This window comes from Schistocerca cancellata, chromosome 4, assembly GCF_023864275.1.
Source record: "Schistocerca cancellata isolate TAMUIC-IGC-003103 chromosome 4, iqSchCanc2.1, whole genome shotgun sequence".
In the NCBI taxonomy this organism is placed as follows: Eukaryota; Metazoa; Arthropoda; class Insecta; order Orthoptera; family Acrididae; genus Schistocerca; species Schistocerca cancellata.
This window is the reverse complement of record NC_064629.1, coordinates 799,252,522-799,271,514: the sequence shown is the minus strand read 5'-3', so window position 1 is coordinate 799,271,514 and position 18,993 is coordinate 799,252,522. Positions and strand designations below refer to the sequence as shown.

General features: G+C 45.0%; 1 pseudogene; it reads left to right on the top strand.

Moving 5' to 3' along the window:
* Window positions 1-18,216: 18,216 nt before the first annotated feature.
* LOC126185985 (5S ribosomal RNA) lies at window positions 18,217-18,334 on the top strand (annotated as a pseudogene).
* The last annotated feature ends 659 nt before the right edge of the window (window positions 18,335-18,993 follow it).

Sequence of the window (18,993 nt, the reverse complement as noted above, 5' to 3'; positions counted from 1 at the left end):
CGAATATGATAGGACCAGTTCACTGTCCAGTTTGGTTATCATTCACTGTACAGTTGATGGAGAGTATTGCTGAGCCGGCCGGAGTGGCCGTGCGGTTCTAGGCGCTACAGTCTGGAACCGGGCGACCGCTACGGTCGCAGGTTCGAATCCTGCCTCGGGCATGGATGTGTGTGATGTGCTTAGGTTAGTTAGGTTTAATTAGTTCTAAGTTCTAGGCGACTGATGACCTCAGAAGTTAGGTCCCATACTGCTCAGAGCCATTTGAACCATTTTTGAAAATGGTCTCCGTGTCCTCCACCAGGCAACCCGTATCCTTTTATTGCATTGTGTTTCTGTGATTCCTGTGTATGACTAGATGTGCAATTCCGTTCCACAAATGTAGTCCCATATAACATAAAACACAAACCCTCCGGTGCCGTGGTAGCCCATTGCAGCGGTTAGAAAAGGGTCTACATTATTCTAGTTTCCGAGAAGTATCGTCGAACAGATGCACATGGTTATAAAGCGGCGATCAAAAAGTTTCCTTCCGGCACCCGGGTTCCCGGGTTCGATTCCCGGCGGCGTCAGGAATTTTCTCTACCTCGTGATGACTGGGTGTTGTGTGCTGTCCTTAGGTTAGTTAGGTTTAAGTAGTTCTAACTTCTAGGGGACTGATGACCATAGATGTTAAGTCCCATAGTGCTCAGAGCCATTTGCACCAAAAAGTTTCCGTTCGAAGGTCACACTGACCCCTTGCCCTCAAGTCAGTGCTTACATACCCGAATCGGAGTGGCGCTGGGTTTCGTATACGTTGCAGCAACGCACTCAAACGCCAACTTTTTGACCGCCCCCTGTACTGGGTATATCATAATTAATGGCGTAACCGCATACTGATGAAAGTACACGATACTGGAAGGAAAAAGTCTCAGTGAACACGACCTCTAAAACGCACACCTGAACAGCTATGACCACTACTTCATCTTCGATACTGTCAAACAAATCTCTTCTATTTGAGGCTCTGTGCTCTCCATATTTTGAAAGGTGTTAGTATGGACCAAAACAAGAAAAAATGTCCAGTAAACCTGGGCTTTAAAGCGCATACCTTAAGAGCTATGAGCTCTTGTTCAACATCTACATCTACATGATTACTCTGCAATTCACATTTAAGTGCTTGGCAGAGGGTTCATCGAACCACAATCATACTATCTCTCTACCATTTCACTCTCGAACAGCGCGCGGGAAAAACCAACACCTAAACCTGTCTGTTCGAGCTCCGATTTTTCTTATTTTATTTTGATGATCATACCTACCTATGTAGGTTGGGCTCAACAAAATATTTTCACATTCGGAAGAGAAAGTTGGTGACTGAAATTTCGTAAATAGATCTCGCCGCGACGAAAAACGTCTTTGCTTTAATGACTTCCATCCTAACTCGCGTATCATATCTGCCACACTCTCTCCCCTATTACGTGATAATACAAACGAGCTGCCCTTTTTGCACCCTTTCGATGTCCTCCGTCAATCCCACCTGGTAAGGATCCCACACCCCGCAGCAATATTCTAACAGAGGACGAACGAGAGTAGCGTAAGCTGTCTCTTTAGTGGACTTGTTGCATCTTCTAAGTGTCCTGCCAATGAAACGCAACCTTTGGCTCGCCTTCCACACAATATTATCTATGTGGTCTTTCCAACTGAAGTTGTTAGTAATTTTTACACCCAGGTACTTAGTTGAATTGACAGCCTTGAGAATTGTACTATTTATCGAGTAATCGAATTCCAACGGATTTCTTTTGGAACTCATGTGGATCACCTCACACTTTTCGTTATTTAGCGTCAACTGCCACCTGCCACACCATACAGCAATCTTTTCTAAATCGCTTTGCAACTGATACTGGTCTTCGGATGACCTTACTAGACGGTAAATTACAGCATCATCTGCGAACAACCTAAGAGAACTGCTCAGATTGTCACCCAGGTCATTTATATATATCAGGAACAGCGGTGTTCCCAGGACGCTTCCTTGGGGAACACCTGATATCACTTCAGTTTTACTCGATGATTTGCCGTCTATTACTACGAACTGCGACCTTCCTGACAGGAAATCACGAATCCAGTCGCACAACTGAGACGATACCCCATAGGCCCGCAGCTTTATTAGAAGTCGCTTGTGAGGAACGGTGTCAAAAGCTTTCCGGAAATCTAGAAATACGGAATCAACTTGAGATCCCCTGTCGATAGCGGCCATTACTTCGTGCGAATAAAGAGCTAGCTGCGTTGCAAAAGAACGATGTTTTCTGATACCATGCTGATGACGTATCAATCGATCGTTCAAAAAAAATGGTTCAAATGGCTCTGAGCACTATGGGTCTCAACATCTTAGGTCATAAGTCCCCTAGAACTTAGAACTACTTAAACCTAACTAACCTAAGGATATCACACACACCCATGCCCGAGGCAGGATTCGAACCTGCGGCCGTAGCAGTCCCGCGGTTCTGGACTGCAGCGCCAGAACCGCACGGCCACCGCGGCCGGCAATCGATCGTTCCTTTCCAGGTGATTCATAATGTTTGAATACAATATATGCTCCAAAACCCTACTGCAAACCGACGTCAGTGATATAGGTCTGTAGTTCGATGGATTACTCCTACTACCCTTCTTAAACACTAGTGCGACCTGCGCAATTTTCCAATTTGTAGGTAGAGATCTATCGGTGAGCGAGCGGTTGTATATGATTGCTAAGTAGGGAGCTATCGTATCAGCGTAATCTGAAACGAATGTTCAGTAGAAAAATGTTTCACAGTAGTACAGATGAAGAAATACGCATAGCTCTCAAGGTATGCGTGTCAGAACGCATGTTTACTGCTACTTTTTTGCTTCTAGTATCGTGTACTTTCAACTGTATGCGTTTACGCCATTGATTGTGATACACACTGTATACGCCTAGATCACTGACGTCAATCCGTTGTACTCTTACTATTCAACCCGTTTTATGGTCGCATTCTGTGGTTTCTTTAATGAACGAAATTCTCCTTTCCAAGAAACGACAATCATCAACAGCCACCAGTCTTGTGGAAGTTAGCTCGGTCTGTGATTTCATGAGGTCCAGAGGTTAATGCCCCATTCCTCGACTTCGGGAAAGCATTCGATTCAGTTGCTGATTAACGCTAAATGATTACAATATGTGCTTGCGGGAAATTGAAACTGTTCATTCAGGGCTTTCTGGTCAACAGGAATCAACTTATCATTCTTTACAATATCGCATGTGAAATTATTTCCGAGAGTTCCTTAAGGGAGTGTTACGGGCCATTACTGTTCACTATCTATTAATGGCCAGGTGGATAACGAAGTAAGTTCAAGAGAATGTTCGCAGAATGCTGTACAGAAATGCAAGAAGACCTGCAGAGGAGTGACGCCAGTGGCAGGGATAGGCAGTTGACTTAAAAAAAAAAAATACATATTGCGCATCATAAGTATCTAGAAGTCGCATTAATGTTCGATTGCACTTTTGACTATAATTTATATGAAATAGTAACAGCCGCAAAATAAGTATGAGTATCCGCTCAGAATTACCTAACTGGAAACTTAGTCGTAGGCAAAGCAGATGCTGTGCTGAGATTCATGAGAAGAATCCTAATGATCTGAGATCCATCCACAAAATAATAAGTTTTAAAAGCACTTGGTGGATGGAGTCTCCAGTATTGCTCACCAGTCTGCACACTAGCGAGGTTGTACTGGTAGAGGAGGTAGAGAAATGCAAAGAAGGGTGACGCGTTCTGACATGTATTCATGTAGTGAGTGAGGAAACGTTGCGGAGAAGCTTATTAAACTCCAGTCACGGAAGCTATTGGAGAGGTATTGTGTTTCACAGCGAGGTTTTGTTTTAAATTTCGGAGACCGTACGTTCACAGAACGCAAAATGCTACTTTCTCCCACAAATACCCTTCGAAGTCACCGTAATGGGAAACCGGACAACTAAAAAGTTCATATGGAGGATTAGAGCAAGTTCGGATTCTAACGAACCATTCGCGAATGGAAAAGGACAACAGGGAATGATAGTGGTACCTGTGGTACACTCCTTCATATACAATATGGCAGCCTGTGGAGCGTAAATGTAGATGTAAAATAACGAAGCGGATTTGAAAACAAGCGGCAAGGCGGGCCAAAGACTGGGCCGGAAGAGAAGTTCCACTGGTAAGCAGCGATCGATAGGTGTAGAGTGTAATAGGAAGCGTAGAAACTTTAGTGCCTTAAAAACCGAACTGCTGGTGGGTGGCTGCGGTGACCTTTGTTGATGACGTGATTCATTACTGCCTCAGTATCAGGGCTACCACCCTGAGCACATCATACACATACTGGTCCTTATGCCGAGATGGCTGCAGAATGTAATGTGCAACATGTAAGAGAAAAGTGTTATGTGTGTGTATGTTTCGTACAATATACAGGGTGTTTCCGTAAGAGCGAGCAAAAATGTAACAGGACACTGAACGACTTCAGATAGAGAACCTGGGATCGGAGGAGATATGCAAGTAAACTTGTCTACCGTTTTTTCTAGAATTACTGTTTTCTAGCTTATTTACAACTAACATGTGTTCAAGCTTTCACGTACTGTGCTGTTTATTTACATGTACGAGGGCAGTTCAATAAGTAATGCAACACATTTTTTTTCTGAAACAGGGATTGTTTTATTCAGCATTGAAATACACCAGGTTATTCCCCAATCTTTTAGCTACACAACACTATTTTTCAACGTAATCTCCATTCAATGCTACGGCCTTACGCCACCTTGAAATGAGGGCCTGTATGCCTGCACGATACCATTCCACTGGTCGATGTCGGAGCCAACGTCGTACTGCATCAATAACTTCTTCATCATCCGCGTAGTGCCTCCCACGGATTGCGTCCTTCATTGGGCCAAACATATGGAAATCCGACGGTGCGAGATCGGGGCTGTAGGGTGCATGAGGAAGAACAGTCCACTGAAGTTTTGTGAGCTCCTCTCGGGTGCGAAGACTTGTGTGAGGTCTTGCGTTGTCATGAAGAAGGAGAAGTTCGTTCAGATTTTTGTGCCTACGAACATGCTGAAGTCGTTTCTTCAATTTCTGAAGAGTAGCACAATACACTTCAGAGTTGATCGTTTGACCATGGGGTAGGACATCGAACAGAATAACCCCTTCAGCGTCCCAGAAGACTGTAACCACGACTTTACCGGCTGAGGGTATGGCTTTAAACTTTTTCTTGGTAGGGGAGTGGGTGTGGCGCCACTCCATTGATTGCCGTTTTGTTTCAGGTTCGAAGTGATGAACCCATGTTTCATCGCCTGTAACAATCTTTGACAAGAAATTGTCACCCTCAGCCACATGACGAGCAAGCAATTCCGCACAGATGGTTCTCCTTTGCTCTTTATGGTGTTCGGTTAGACAACGAGGGACCCAGCGGGAACAAACCTTTGAATATCCCAACTGGTGAACAATTGTGACAGCACTACCAACAGAGATGTCAAGTTGAGCACTGAGTTGTTTGATGGTGATCCGTCGATCATCTCGAACGAGTGTGTTCGCACGCTCCGCCATTGCAGGAGTCACAGCTGTGCACGGCCGGCCCGCACGCGGGAGATCAGACAGTCTTGCTTGACCTTGCGGCGATGATGACACACGCTTTGCCCAACGACTCACCGTGCTTTTGTCCACTGCCAGATCACCGTAGACATTATGCAAGCGCCTATGAATATCTGAGATGCCCTGGGTTTCCGCCAAAAGAAACTCGATCACTGCCCGTTGTTTGCAACACACATCCGTTACAGACGACATTTTAACAGCTCCGTACAGCGCTGCCACCTGTCGGAAGTCAATGAAACTATACGAGACGAAGCGGGAATGTTTGAAAATATTCCACAAGAAATTTCCGGTTTTTTCAACCAAAATTGGCCGAGAAAAAAAGTGTTGTATTACTTATTGAACTGCCCTCGTACATTCTTTATTTCCTGCAAGGAAACGAGCAGGACAAACTTGATTACCAGGAAGACATGATGCAGGTTTTGTTTGTCCATAAGGTGGCTCTGTTGCATCGTATTTACACTGTTCCGTGGTAGAACGTGCTATGAATCTGTGGAATCCTGCCCACTCGTCTCTTATAGGGCGCCTAGGATGCTGTTTTCTCTGATAGATAGACAACATACAAGCAAATCATATTAATGGAGTTTATTGCAGTAATTGAACTGACAATACTTAACATTCGTTTCTACATGATGGGTCGCAAGCAACTGGCGACATGCAAATAATCAGAGTCCTTTGATATATACAATTTTCATGCAAGCTAATCACACACGTTCATAAGTCGCGGCTCTTCTAGTACGGCCAGGGCCGCGCGGCGCGTCGCTTTTATTCTCCTCGTGTAGAGGCCGCTACCGTCGTGGTGACGTCCTAGTCAGCGTGCTATTGGCTGACGTCGTCTCACAGCCCCCTCTGCTGTATCGTTCTTGATCTTCACGCCGGCGCTTGTCCTTACACCGGAACAGAATCAACGACAGACCCATTCGCTACTCAGTGATATTGAGAGACGTACAGTGCAATACGAAGGAGCAGTACCAGCACAGTATTTCCTGGTCTCTGGATTGGAAAGGGAGATCCCATTCCATGCCCTGCGAGGTCACCTGACCTGAATCAGCTTGATTATTTCGTATGTGGATATCTAAAGTCACTTGTGTATGAGACCCCAGTGGATATGGAGATGGAATTAGTTGCCAGGATTGTAGCTGCCTGTCATGTGATTCGAAACACACCAGTGATATTTGTCAGAGTGCGTCAGTGTCTTGTTCACCAATGTCATGCTTGCTTTGAGGTTGATGGTCGTCAGTTTCAGCACATTTTCTAAGATACAGTACAAATGGTACGATCATTGTGTCAATGATGGTAACTGGAACAGAGTCTCAATTCTTGTTGGAGCTCCTTGTGTCCACACTGCAACTGTACAGAAATATGTCCCATGGAATATTCCAATTGAGGCTCTCCACAATGAGCAAAGGCTTCATCTACATCTACATCTACATTTATACTCCGCAAGCCATCCAACGGTGTGTGGTGGAGGGCACTGTACGTGCCACTGTCATTACCTCCCTTTCCTGTTCCAGTCCGTATGGTTCGCGGGAAGAACGACTGCCGGAAAGCCTCCGTGCGCACACGAATCTCTCTAATTTTACATTCGTGATCTCCTCGGGAGGTATAAGTAGGGGGAAGCAATATATTCGGTACCTCATCCAGAAACGCACCCTCTCGAAACCTGGACAGCAAGCTACACAGCGATGCAGAGCGCCTCTCTTGCAGAGTCTGCCACTTGAGTTTGCTAAACATCTCCGTAACGCTATCACGCTTACCAAATAACCCTGTGACGAAACGCGCGGCTCTTCTTTTGATCTTCTCTATCTCCTCTGTCAACCCTATCTGGTACGGATCCCACACTGATGAGCAATACTAAAGTATAGGTCGAACGAGTGTTTTGTAAGCCACCTCCTTTGTTGATGGACTACATTTTCTAAGGACTCTCCCAATGAATCTCAACCTGGCACCCGCCATACCAACGATTAATTTTATATGATCATTCCACTTCAAATCGTTCCATACGCATACTCCCAGATATTTTACAGAAGTAACTGCTACCAGTGTTTGTTCTGCTATCATATAATCATACAATAAAGGATCCTTCTTTCTATGTATTCGCAATACATTACATTTGTCTATGTTAAGAGTCGGTTGCCACTCCCTGCACCAAGTGCCTATCCGCTGCAGATCTTCCTGCATTTCGCTGCAATTTTCTAATGCTGCAACTTCTCTGTATACTACAGCATCATCCGCAAAAAGCCGCATGGAACTTCCTACATATTTACTAGGTCATTTATATATCTTGTGAAAAGCAATGGTCGCATAACACTCCCCTGTGGCACGCCAGAGGTTACTTTAACGTCTGTAGACGTCTCTCCATTGAGAACAACATGCTGTGTTCTGTTTGCTAAAAACTCTTTAATCCATCCACACAGCTGGTCTGATATTCCGTAGGCTCTTACTTTGTTTATCAGGCGACAGTGTGGAACTGTATCGAACGCCTTCCAGAAGTCAAGGAAAATGGCATCTACCTGGGAGCTTGTATCTAATATTTTCTGGGTCTCATGAACAAATAAAGCAAGTTGGGTCTCACACGATCGCTGTTTCCGGAATCCATGTTGATTCCTACAGAGTAGATTCTGGGTTTCCAGAAATGAAATGATACGCGAGCAAAAAACATGTTCTAAAATTCTACTACAGATCGTTGTCAGAGATATAGCCCTATAGTTTTGCGCATCTGCTCGACGACCCTTCTTGAAAACTGGGACTACCTGTGCTGTTTTCCAATTATTTGGAACCTTCCGTTCCTCTAGAGACTTGCGGTACACGGCTGTTAGAAGGGGGGCATGTTCTTTCGCGTACTCTGTGTAGAATCGAATTGGTATCCCGTCAGGTCCAGTGGACTTTCCTCTGTTGAGTGATTTCAGTTGCTTTTCTAATCCTTGGACCCTTATTTCGATGTCAGCCATTTTTTCGTTCGTGCGAGGATTTAGAGAAGGAACTGCAGTGCGGTCTTCGTCTGCGAAACAACTTTGGAAAAAGGTGTTTAGTATTTCAGCTTTACGCATGTCATCCTCTGTTTCAATGCCATCATCATCCCAGAGTGTCTTGATATGCTGTTTCGATCCCCTTACTGATTTAACGTAAGACCAGAACTTCCTAGGATTTTTTGTCGTTACATAGAATTTTACTTTCGAATTCACTGAACGCTTCACGCATAGCCCTCCTTACGCTAACTTCGACATCGTTTAGCTTCTGTTTGTCTGAGAGGTTTTGGCTGCGTTTAAACTTGCAGTGAAGCTCTCTTTCCTTTCGCAGTAGCTTCCACGTAACTCTCCCCCCCCCCCCCCCCCCCCACACACACACTTTCAGCTAGTTGAGCATTTCTGTGACACTCTCACGCTAGCTACACAAACCTGTGACGAATCCTGCAGCTCTTCTTTGTATCTTTTCTTACCTCTTCACCTAGTACAACTTCGTAACAAATGAACTAGTCACAATTTTCTTATATAACAGCTCATACACTGCCATCCCCTTCGCCAGAAAAAATTCAAGGACAGGGTCATTTTATTGAGAAATGAGGTGACACGTAGTTCATCACTGTAGAGAATATGATAAATTCAGATAAAAAGAAACACACATGTCACAGTAAAAGGTGCCGAAACAGTCACATCAGTACATGCCGGATAAATACGATACACTGTGCCTGTGTTGTTAAGAAGTACTATACAATATTGCTTCGGACATTCAGGGTGTACATAGAGTCTGGGAACACTTTCAATTATTTATTGCACAAGAACCAAACACTGTACAGATATCACACGTATGTCATTTCGAAGAGAAACCCTGAAAGTTTTTTTTTCATATATACAACCACAGTGTAGTTTGGTGATTTGCCGATAGTCAGCGCTAGTCGCAAACATAGTGAGTTCAGGTGCGGAGCGAGCTTTCTGTGTGTTGGAATTCGACAAAAACAAGTGTGCTACAGCTGTTCAACGGATGTTTAGAATCAAGTACGGTAAGAAGCCACCAACAAGGAAGGCCATTTACCACTGGCACAACAAATTCGTTGCGACGAGTTGCTTGTGCCCGGCAAAGAGAAGCGGACGTCCCAGTGTGAGAGAAGTGAATGTGGAGAGCGTACGAGAGACATTCGTAAGGAGTCCAGAGAAATCGGTGCGTCGTGCATACCGTGAACTCGAATGGCTCCAATGACAGTGTGTAAAGTTCTGCGACAGAAGATGCAGAAGCTCAGTGACGACGACAAAGAAAAGCGTTTTGATTTCTGTTCACAGTTGCAACAATTGAATGAGGATGGGGATGGCACTGTTGATCGCTTAATTTTTAGCGACGAAGCCACTTTTCAAAAATGGTTCAAATGGCTCTGAGCACTAGGGGACTTAACATCTATGGTCATAAGTCCCCTAGAACTTAGAACTAGTTAAACCTAACTAACCTAAGGACTTCACACACATCCATGCCCGAGGCAGGATTCGAACCTGCGACCGTAGCAGTCGTGCGGCTCCGGACTGAGCGCCTAGAACCGCTAGACCACCGCGGCCGGCCCACTTTTCACAATGATGGGATAGTGTACAGGCATAATTGTCGGATCTGGGGTACAAAGCACCCACACGAATGCATTGAATTTGAGCGTGATTCCCTAAACGTAAATGTTTTTTGTGCCTTGTCACGCCGAACATTGTATGGGCCATTCTTCATTGCCGAGAGCACTGTCACTGGATATTCCTACTTGGACATGTTGCAGCAATGGATGATGCCTCTAATGCAATCGGACTCTCGGTTCATCTTTCAGCAGGATGGGGCTCCACCCCATGTTCATCGTGAAGTTCGTGGGTACCTAAACACAGAGCTGCCCATCGATTGATCGACCGTGTTACATAACTGGACACCTGTTTCATGAAATGGCCTCCCCAATCACCAGATCTCACTCCGTGTGACTTTTTTCTGTGGGGACACATTAAAGATCTGGTGTATGTACCGCCTCTACCACGTGATGAAGCAGAGCTCAGGGAGAGAATACGGGAAGCGACTGCCACAGTCGACGATGCCATGCTGGAACGGGTATGGCAAGAATTCGATTACCCTATTGACGTCTGCCGGGTCACTCATGGTTCGCATGTCGAATGTTTGTATAAAAAAACCTTTTAGAGTTTCTCTTCAAAATGCAATATGTATGACATGTCTACAATGTTTATTCTTGTGCAATAAATAATTGAAAGTGTTGCCGGACTTAATGTACACCCTGTATAAGCAAGTCCAAAGGACCACTGCATAGTACTTGTTAACAACACAGGCACTGCAATATCCTATTTATCCGCCGATACCAGGCAGCGACTTTCAATTAAAATGTACACCCAATTTATGGAAATTACGTAATGTGGACGAGTCCAGTTTATCACTCATGGAAAGAGTTGGGTCAGATCGTGAGTCGTGCACGGATAGCCAACGTGGTGAAGGAGACCGCTCGCGTAAAGCGGGAAAACAGGTCTGTGTACGCAGCTGCGAATACGTTTCATGCACGTATGAAGCTTCGGCCAGCCAGAACACTCGGACTGGTCGCCAGTGGTGGATGTGAGAGCAGAGCGATGATGCTGACTGTGTGTGCACACAGGGCAGCGCAAGCCGCGGCGAGCCGCGCAGGCAGCAGCTGCTGGCGGCGCTCGAGGGGGAGTGCCCCTCCGCCGCTCCCGCTACCTCCGCCGCCCACGCACCCGCCAGCGCCGGCGCCACAGCAGCCTGCGTCCGCGTCGCTCACTCTGCCGCCCTCGCCAACAAATACGACTTCTCCTTCAACTTCAACGAGCCGGTAAGTACCTCACCACTTTTTCACAGCTAACAATAAATTTACACTGTAGTGATGGCATTTGATAAAACCCAACGTTTAAGTCTAATTAACCCTTTCAGACCCACTGGCTACAATTGTGTGCATTAATTACACAGGTCTGCAAAAAAATATTTTTTGAAAGTTTGCAATTTGATAACTGACTTTTCCGTACTTTTCAATGCTGATTTCAAAAATGCAATCCATTTTTTTCTATCACGTCAGGTTTTCTCACAAAAAGGGAGTATTTTTGGGTATAATAACAAAATTTAAGCAATTTATCACATTTTTTCCAACGTTATAAAATTTTATTTTATTTATAAATCATGTTCTACACTACATTTCCATTTGTCTTTAAGCTCATAAGACCTTATAATAACGCTTTCGCTTTGTGTCGAAGCTTCTTTTATTGCTTTTCCGGCTGTGGACTCGTTGAGGATCATCTCTTTTAATCATCCAGCAGTAGTCCGCTATCATATTGCCGTTCCATCTTCCTTGATATCTTCTTTCCATTTCTTTGATGTCTTGGTTCAATCTTTCGCCCTGGTCTTTACTTACATCACCAAGGTTTGCAGGGAAGTAGTCAAGATGTGAGTGGAGAAAATGAACTTTAATGTTCATGTTACAGCCCAGCTTCTTAAAGTTGTCGAGCATCTCTGCGACGATTGTCTTGCACTTTGGATCTCTTTTGTTTTCTAGGAAACCGGTAACAACTAATTTAAAAGATGTCCATACTGCCTTTTCTTTTGTTTCCATCTTGTCCACAAGGTTGGGATCTGTCATTAGTTTTCTAATGTCTTGTCCGACAAAGATTCCTTCCTTTAGCTTTGCCTCGGATAAACCAGGAAACTGTCCACAAAGATATCTGAAACACTCCCCTTCTTTTGGCAATGCCTTAACAAATTGTTTCATCAGCCCCAACTTAATGTGAAGTGGTGGAAGTAACACCTTCTTGGGATCCACAAGGCTTTTCCTCTCAACGTTTTTAACTCCTACCTGTAAGGTTTTTCTCAAGGGCCAAGCTTTTTTTTATGTAGTGTTGCTTTCTGTCCCTACTGTCCCATTCACAAAGAAAGCAAGCGAACTTTGTATAGCTACTTTGTTGACCAAGCAGCATTGAAATCACTTTTAAATCACCACATAGTGTCCATTTTTGATCTGAATAGCAGAGTTTTCTTAAAACCAGCTCAAGGTTTTCGTAGCATTCTTTTAAGTGAACCATGTGTCCAAATGGTATAGAAGCATACTTATTGCCACTGCGTATAAGTACCGCTTTAAGGCTTCTTTTTGAAGAATCAATAAAAATTCTCCACTCATCAGGAGCATATTCTATTTTGAAACGTGCCATAAGTCTAGGAGTATCACTGCAAAACACCAGGTCACCTTCTTGAGAAAAGAAAGATACAAACTCCTTTTCCCTCGATCTATACCAAGAAAAGGATGTACCCGGAGCCAACATATGTTTGTCTTTCAATCTAGATCCTAAGACCTCTGCCGATTTTTTAGAAAGACCTAGGTCACTATCTAAATCGTTCAGTTCAGATTGTGAGAATGGAATGGGATCGGTTGTGCCAGGATCGTAGCAATCTGTCTTCTTCACTATCACTGCGCTGAGCCATTGGTTCGTGATCATCTATATCATTCAAAGAATTTGGAGGAGACGGTTTTGGTACTTCAGGTCCATGAGAAACAGGGCGAATGGCTGATTGAATGTTAGGGTAAGAAAATATCCTTTTTGTTTTTCAAATTGAAACCTCGTACGTTGCAAGAACAAAAATAGCAGTCATCAGTGTGATTTTTGGGCTCCCTCCAAAACCATTGGTATTCCAAAACGTAAGGACTGCTTTTTACGTTTAAACCATTGCCTCAATTCTTCAACACACACTAAAAAAACTTTGTATGGGGCCGAAGGCTTATCTTGATCGTCTAACTAAGTACAAAAATAGGTGAAATATACTTTTTCAACAAAATCGGAAATGTTTCTTTGTTGCTTTTTAACGGTATAGTTACCACAAATGTAGCGGAAGCAATCTGGCGAGTTTATACATCCTCTGGTAGCCATTGTCCACTGTCCATAAAACAACTTCACAACACAAGAAAACAGTCATTACTTTAAAGCACTAGTAACAACAACCAGTGAACAACACAGAGTGAAGAGGTACTGTGAACTGAAGGATAATAGCAGAAGCTCACTGCTTGGTGATGGCGGGGGAAGGGGCAGGGCGACAGACAGGCACTGACATGAAAATACTGCTGGTTTCTCCTAATTACTCTTTATTTTACGTACATCTAGTATGAAAACGGCTAAATAACAGTTTATGGAGAACCTAAAAACCAAAATTCAAACTCACTAGAGTGCTGAAATATCGAAAGAAGCTAAAACTAGACAAGCAGTTTGTGAAATAACTGTATCTGATGGAATTTTTTCACTGTTTTTTCCGAAATCAGCGTTCAAAACATTATAAAAATCACTTAATAAATTTGAAACAATTTTTATGTAGCAGACCTGTGTCATTACTGTGTCGTAGTGGCAACAAATATATTTTCCATCAAAGGAAACCTCAATTACATATTTGTGAATGTTCAATCCTTTCATCATGCACAAGCGCCTCCACCTGTCGAGCATCACTGTAAAAGTACCAACACGTGAATGTAGCAGTGTGCAGCAGCTCGTGACTGCCAGAATACAAGGAAGTGGTTGGTTAAGTACATTCCATTGTGTAACTGAATGTTCTTATTGTTGTTTTGCATGGTAATTACTGAATGATGGGTCTATTTATAACAACACTGATTATTTCAACATTAATTATTTTTGTCCATAAAATGAAGCGTTGTGTACAAAGTTTATTTTTAAAATGCGTGCACATATTTGTATAAATATTGCTTCTAAAATTATTTAAAAAACTCACCTAAGAAGATTAGAGCACAGACAAGAATTTTCTTTCCTCAAGAAAAAGTCATTTCCGAAAGGGTTAATGTTAATTACGCTTAGTAAATATTTGGGTTTAGAACTAACCGTCCCCGTAACCGAGGTCACTAACGCATGCCTGTTCGGTGGAGCTCGACGCGGAGGCAAGCCAGTTGGGATCCAAGCTATCGATGAAATTTTAATTGGCAGTATTTAGCAGGCAAGAGCAGGAGAGGTAGTCGTGCAAAGTTACTGATCAGCAGTCTTTGGGCCAATGTCCCCGATTCAATTCCAAGCTTCTTCACAGTGTCTCATGAAGAGAGGGCATGTGGCGCTGTTGATGGGCTGTCGGTCGGATTGGGTCGCTAAGCTCGTAGTCCCGTTGGTGCTATTTCAGAGGAGTAGGCGGTGTGCCGACACCGGGTTTCATCTTCTCCCTTCTCTCATCGTCGCCATGTAACACAAGCATAAGGCTATACTCGCGTCCATTACACCCACCTGAACGCTGCTAACACTCACAAATCCGCAAGGAAAAGGTCCAACGAGTGTGGAGGAAGAATATTGCGACCGAACCGCTGAATCTTCCCATCAGTAAATGGGGTATGTTCTCCACTGACTCGGTTGTTTTAACCCCCTCCACTGACGGAATGACCCACTTCCCAATTCCGTATGTATAAAACCAATACGGACTTGTAGCTGTCACGCCTTTGCGCTTACTGCTACGTATTTTAACTGTAAATAGCTCAGTCCCAATGGTAAGAGGTAGTTAATATTTGAATACAGCACAGCTGACACAAGCTCAGCTCACTTTTACTCCACTCCTACCCTCGCCATTGCACCACATTAACTAGGTGCTACGTGGACCTTGCTAAATTCACTTGCGTATACATTTTTGACCGTTACTCGCCAGTATTTACCTAATGATTAGTACACTCCTAACCGGACTATTTCCCTAAGAGCTGTGATGATTGATCGGGTTCGATCCACGGCCTACAGTGCCCTACAGTTCACACGGTAACACTGCCTACCTGACCCACTTAACTTGGTAGTGAGCTTATGTATCCAATCACCACTGCTAGCAGCAGTGGATAATCCTATCGGCACGACGAGAGCAGCAGACTTACCGTCGAATCCTCCTGAAAATACTTATAACTACGGTCGCCAGCTCTGAAGGAGCAAAAGAATAAATCAATTTTTGGCTCGTTTCAAAGTGAAATGGCTTGAGTTGAATTTAAACTTAATTCTGAATATTACTATTTCTGATCATTCTAGATGATTCTACAAAGCAAATACTCTCTCAATTTCTGTGAGTTGGCTTGGTAATTACTACCAAGACAGGTTATGCAACTTCGGTTAACAAAATTCTATCCTTCAACTTATTTAATGATTTTGGATATTACTCTTTGGACCATTGATACAGAATTAGTTAAGTGACTTTACTTGAAAGGTTGCTCAGAAAAATTTAAGTAACTGTAAATAGGCGACTCATTCTGGTGTGACCATTGCTCTTTTCAACATTCTTATACGCTAAAGTATTCTACAACCAAAAGAATTGTAAATGAAAGAGGCGATGGTGGCCTCAGTCTGATTTCACTATACCATGTTTGAGGTTACTACACTTTACAATGAACAACATGCGTCGTAATTTTACTCTTTACTATATTCTGTCCTCTGCACTTGCATAAAAGAAAACTGGTATTCTCATTTTACATGTATACAAAGTTCGACTTAACAATTGCAAGCAGTCTTGCCTTGGGTAGACGTGTCGGTGCTGGTGGTGAGATGCATGTGGCTAACGCAGCTCTTCACGCCTCATGCCCTTAATGGCGGCTGGAACTACACTCCTGGAAATTGAAATAAGAACACCGTGAATTCATTGTCCCAGGAAGGGGAAACTTTATTGACACATTCCTGGGGTCAGATACATCACATGATCACACTGACAAAACCACAGGCACATAGACACAGGCAACAGAGCATGCACAATGTCGGCACTAGTACAGTGTATATCCACCTTTCGCAGCAATGCAGGCTGCTATTCTCCCATGGAGACGATCGTAGAGATGCTGGATGTAGTCCTGTGGAACGGCTTGCCATGCCATTTCCACCTGGCGCCTCAGTTGGACCAGCGTTCGTGCTGGACGTGCAGACCGCGTGAGACGACGCTTCATCCAGTCCCAAACATGCTCAATGGGGGACAGATCCGGAGATCTTGCTGGCCAGGGTAGTTGACTTACACCTTCTAGAGCACGTTGGGTGGCACGGGATACATGCGGACGTGCATTATCCTGTTGGAACAGCAAGTTCCCTTGCCGGTCTAGGAATGGTAGAACGATGGGTTCGATGACGATTTGCATGTACCGTGCACTATTCAGTGTCCCCTCGACGATCACCAGTGGTGTACGGCCAGTGTAGGAGATCGCTCCCCACACCATGATGCCGGGTGTTGGCCCTGTGTGCCTCGGTCGTATGCAGTCCTGATTGTGGCGCTCACCTGCACGGCGCCAAACACGCATACGACCATCATTGGCACCAAGGCAGAAGCGACTCTCATCGCTGAAGACGACACGTCTCCATTCGTCCCTCCATTCACGCCTGTCGCGACACCACTGGAGGCGGGCTGCACGATGTTGGGGCGTGAGCGGAAGACGGCCTAACGGTGTGCAGGACCGTAGCCCAGCTTCATGGAGACGGTTGCGAATGGTCCTCGCCGATACCCCAGGAGCAACAGTGTCCCTAATTTTCTGGGAAGTGGCGGTGCGGTCCCCTACGGCACTGCGTAGGATCCTACGGTCTTGGCGTGCATCTGTGCGTCGCTGCGGTCCGGTCCCAGGTCGACGGGCACGTGCACCTTCCGCCGACCACTGGCGACAACATCGATGTACTGTGGAGACCTCACGCCCCACGTGTTGAGCAATTCAGCGGTACGTCCACCCGGCCTCCCGCATGCCCACTATACGCCCTCGCTCAAAGTCCGTCAACTGCACATACGGTTCACGTCCACGCTGCCGCGGCATGCTACCAGTGTTAAAGACTGCGATGGAGCTCCGTATGCCACGGCAAACTGGCTGACACTGACGGCGGCGGTGCACAAATGCTGCGCAGCTAGCGCCATTCGACGGCCAACACCGCGGTTCCTGGTGTGTCCGCTGTGCCGTGCGTGTGATCATTGCTTGTAAAGCCCTCTCGCAGTGTCCGGAGCAAGTATGGTGGGTCTGACACACCGGTGTCAATGTGTTCTTTTTTCCATTTCCAGGAGTGTATGAGCTGTAGCACTCGTATAAGCTACTGCACGTCCGCCATAAAATCTGGGCACAGGAACTCTTACAATCAGCCCCAGTGGCATAAAGGCGGCTTCAACAACCATTCGTCGCGTTTTACTCCAAAAACGGCGACGATATTCGCCTCTTCGCTGTTGCACAATCACTTTTGCGTGAGCACAGTTACGCACGTCCGATCACGTCAACACTCCCCAGGCCATTCCATTGTTCAGTCCCTGTGTCTCCAGCTACCCCTAGCTACGCTGGTATCACCAAGAGTGGGGGCGTTCCCCTACCACCTTTTTACCGAAATCATTTAGTATTTAAGAATATTTATATTTACTACCCTGGAGTTCATACCAGTCATAATAATTTACTACTAGCGCTTTACAACATTAAATTATACAGTAATAACTTATAATTACCAAGAAAAAGAATACATTTGACTCCGAGAGCTTAGTGCATTGTCTGACAGGCAGCGCTAATTCCCAGTTTCGCCAGTAGATGGCATCAGGGTGCACTCCCTGGCAGTCTCACACAAGCGCGCCCATTTCCGACGCGCGGGCTCCAAATTACTGTCAGCCCACCATCATTTCAGTTCCGTTACAATATCCTTTCCGGCAGGTAGCTGCAAGCAACGGCCTTGCCGCGGTGGATACACCGGTTCCTGTCAGATGACCGAAGTTAAGCGTTGTCGGGCGTGGCCAGCACTTGGATGGGTGACCATCCGGGCCGCCATGTGCTGTTGCCATTTTTCGGGGTGCACTCAGCCTCGTAATGCCAATTGAGGAGCTACTCGACCGAACAGTAGCGGCTCCGATCACAGAAAACCACCATAACGACCGGGAGAGCGGTGTGCTGACCACATGCCCCTCCTATCCACATCCTCATCTGAGGATGACATGGCCATCGGATGGTCCCGACGGGCCACTTCTGGTCTGAAGACGGAGTGCAGGTAGCTGCAACCACCCCTCGACATATCCCAGCCAATGATGCCGTACGACATTTACATTTTTAGTGGGTGGAACTTGAGTGCGTCGTTTACTGTTAATTTAATAAGTAAATAGTGTAAGTTCGCAACCTACAGCAATGTAAGTAGAGCACATTACAATCGTTTTATTTGCACAAATGTTCCTCTCCGTACCACGGCTAGTTAATTTCATTTAGCGTTTACGAAATACAATTACAAAACCATTAAGGAACATCAGTAAAAAATTGTAACTAGAAAATAATATAAATGGTCTCGAAGCGTCGAGTGAAAATTTGTCCCGAGGTCAGAAATCGAAGCTGGGTCTCCTGCTTATTTCGTTAACCACTGAGCCACCTTGGTTTAGTGGTTCATACAGCTGCACAGATTACCCTGGTACACCTCCCTCCTCGATCCCACTTCACTGCCAATCCACTCGCCGC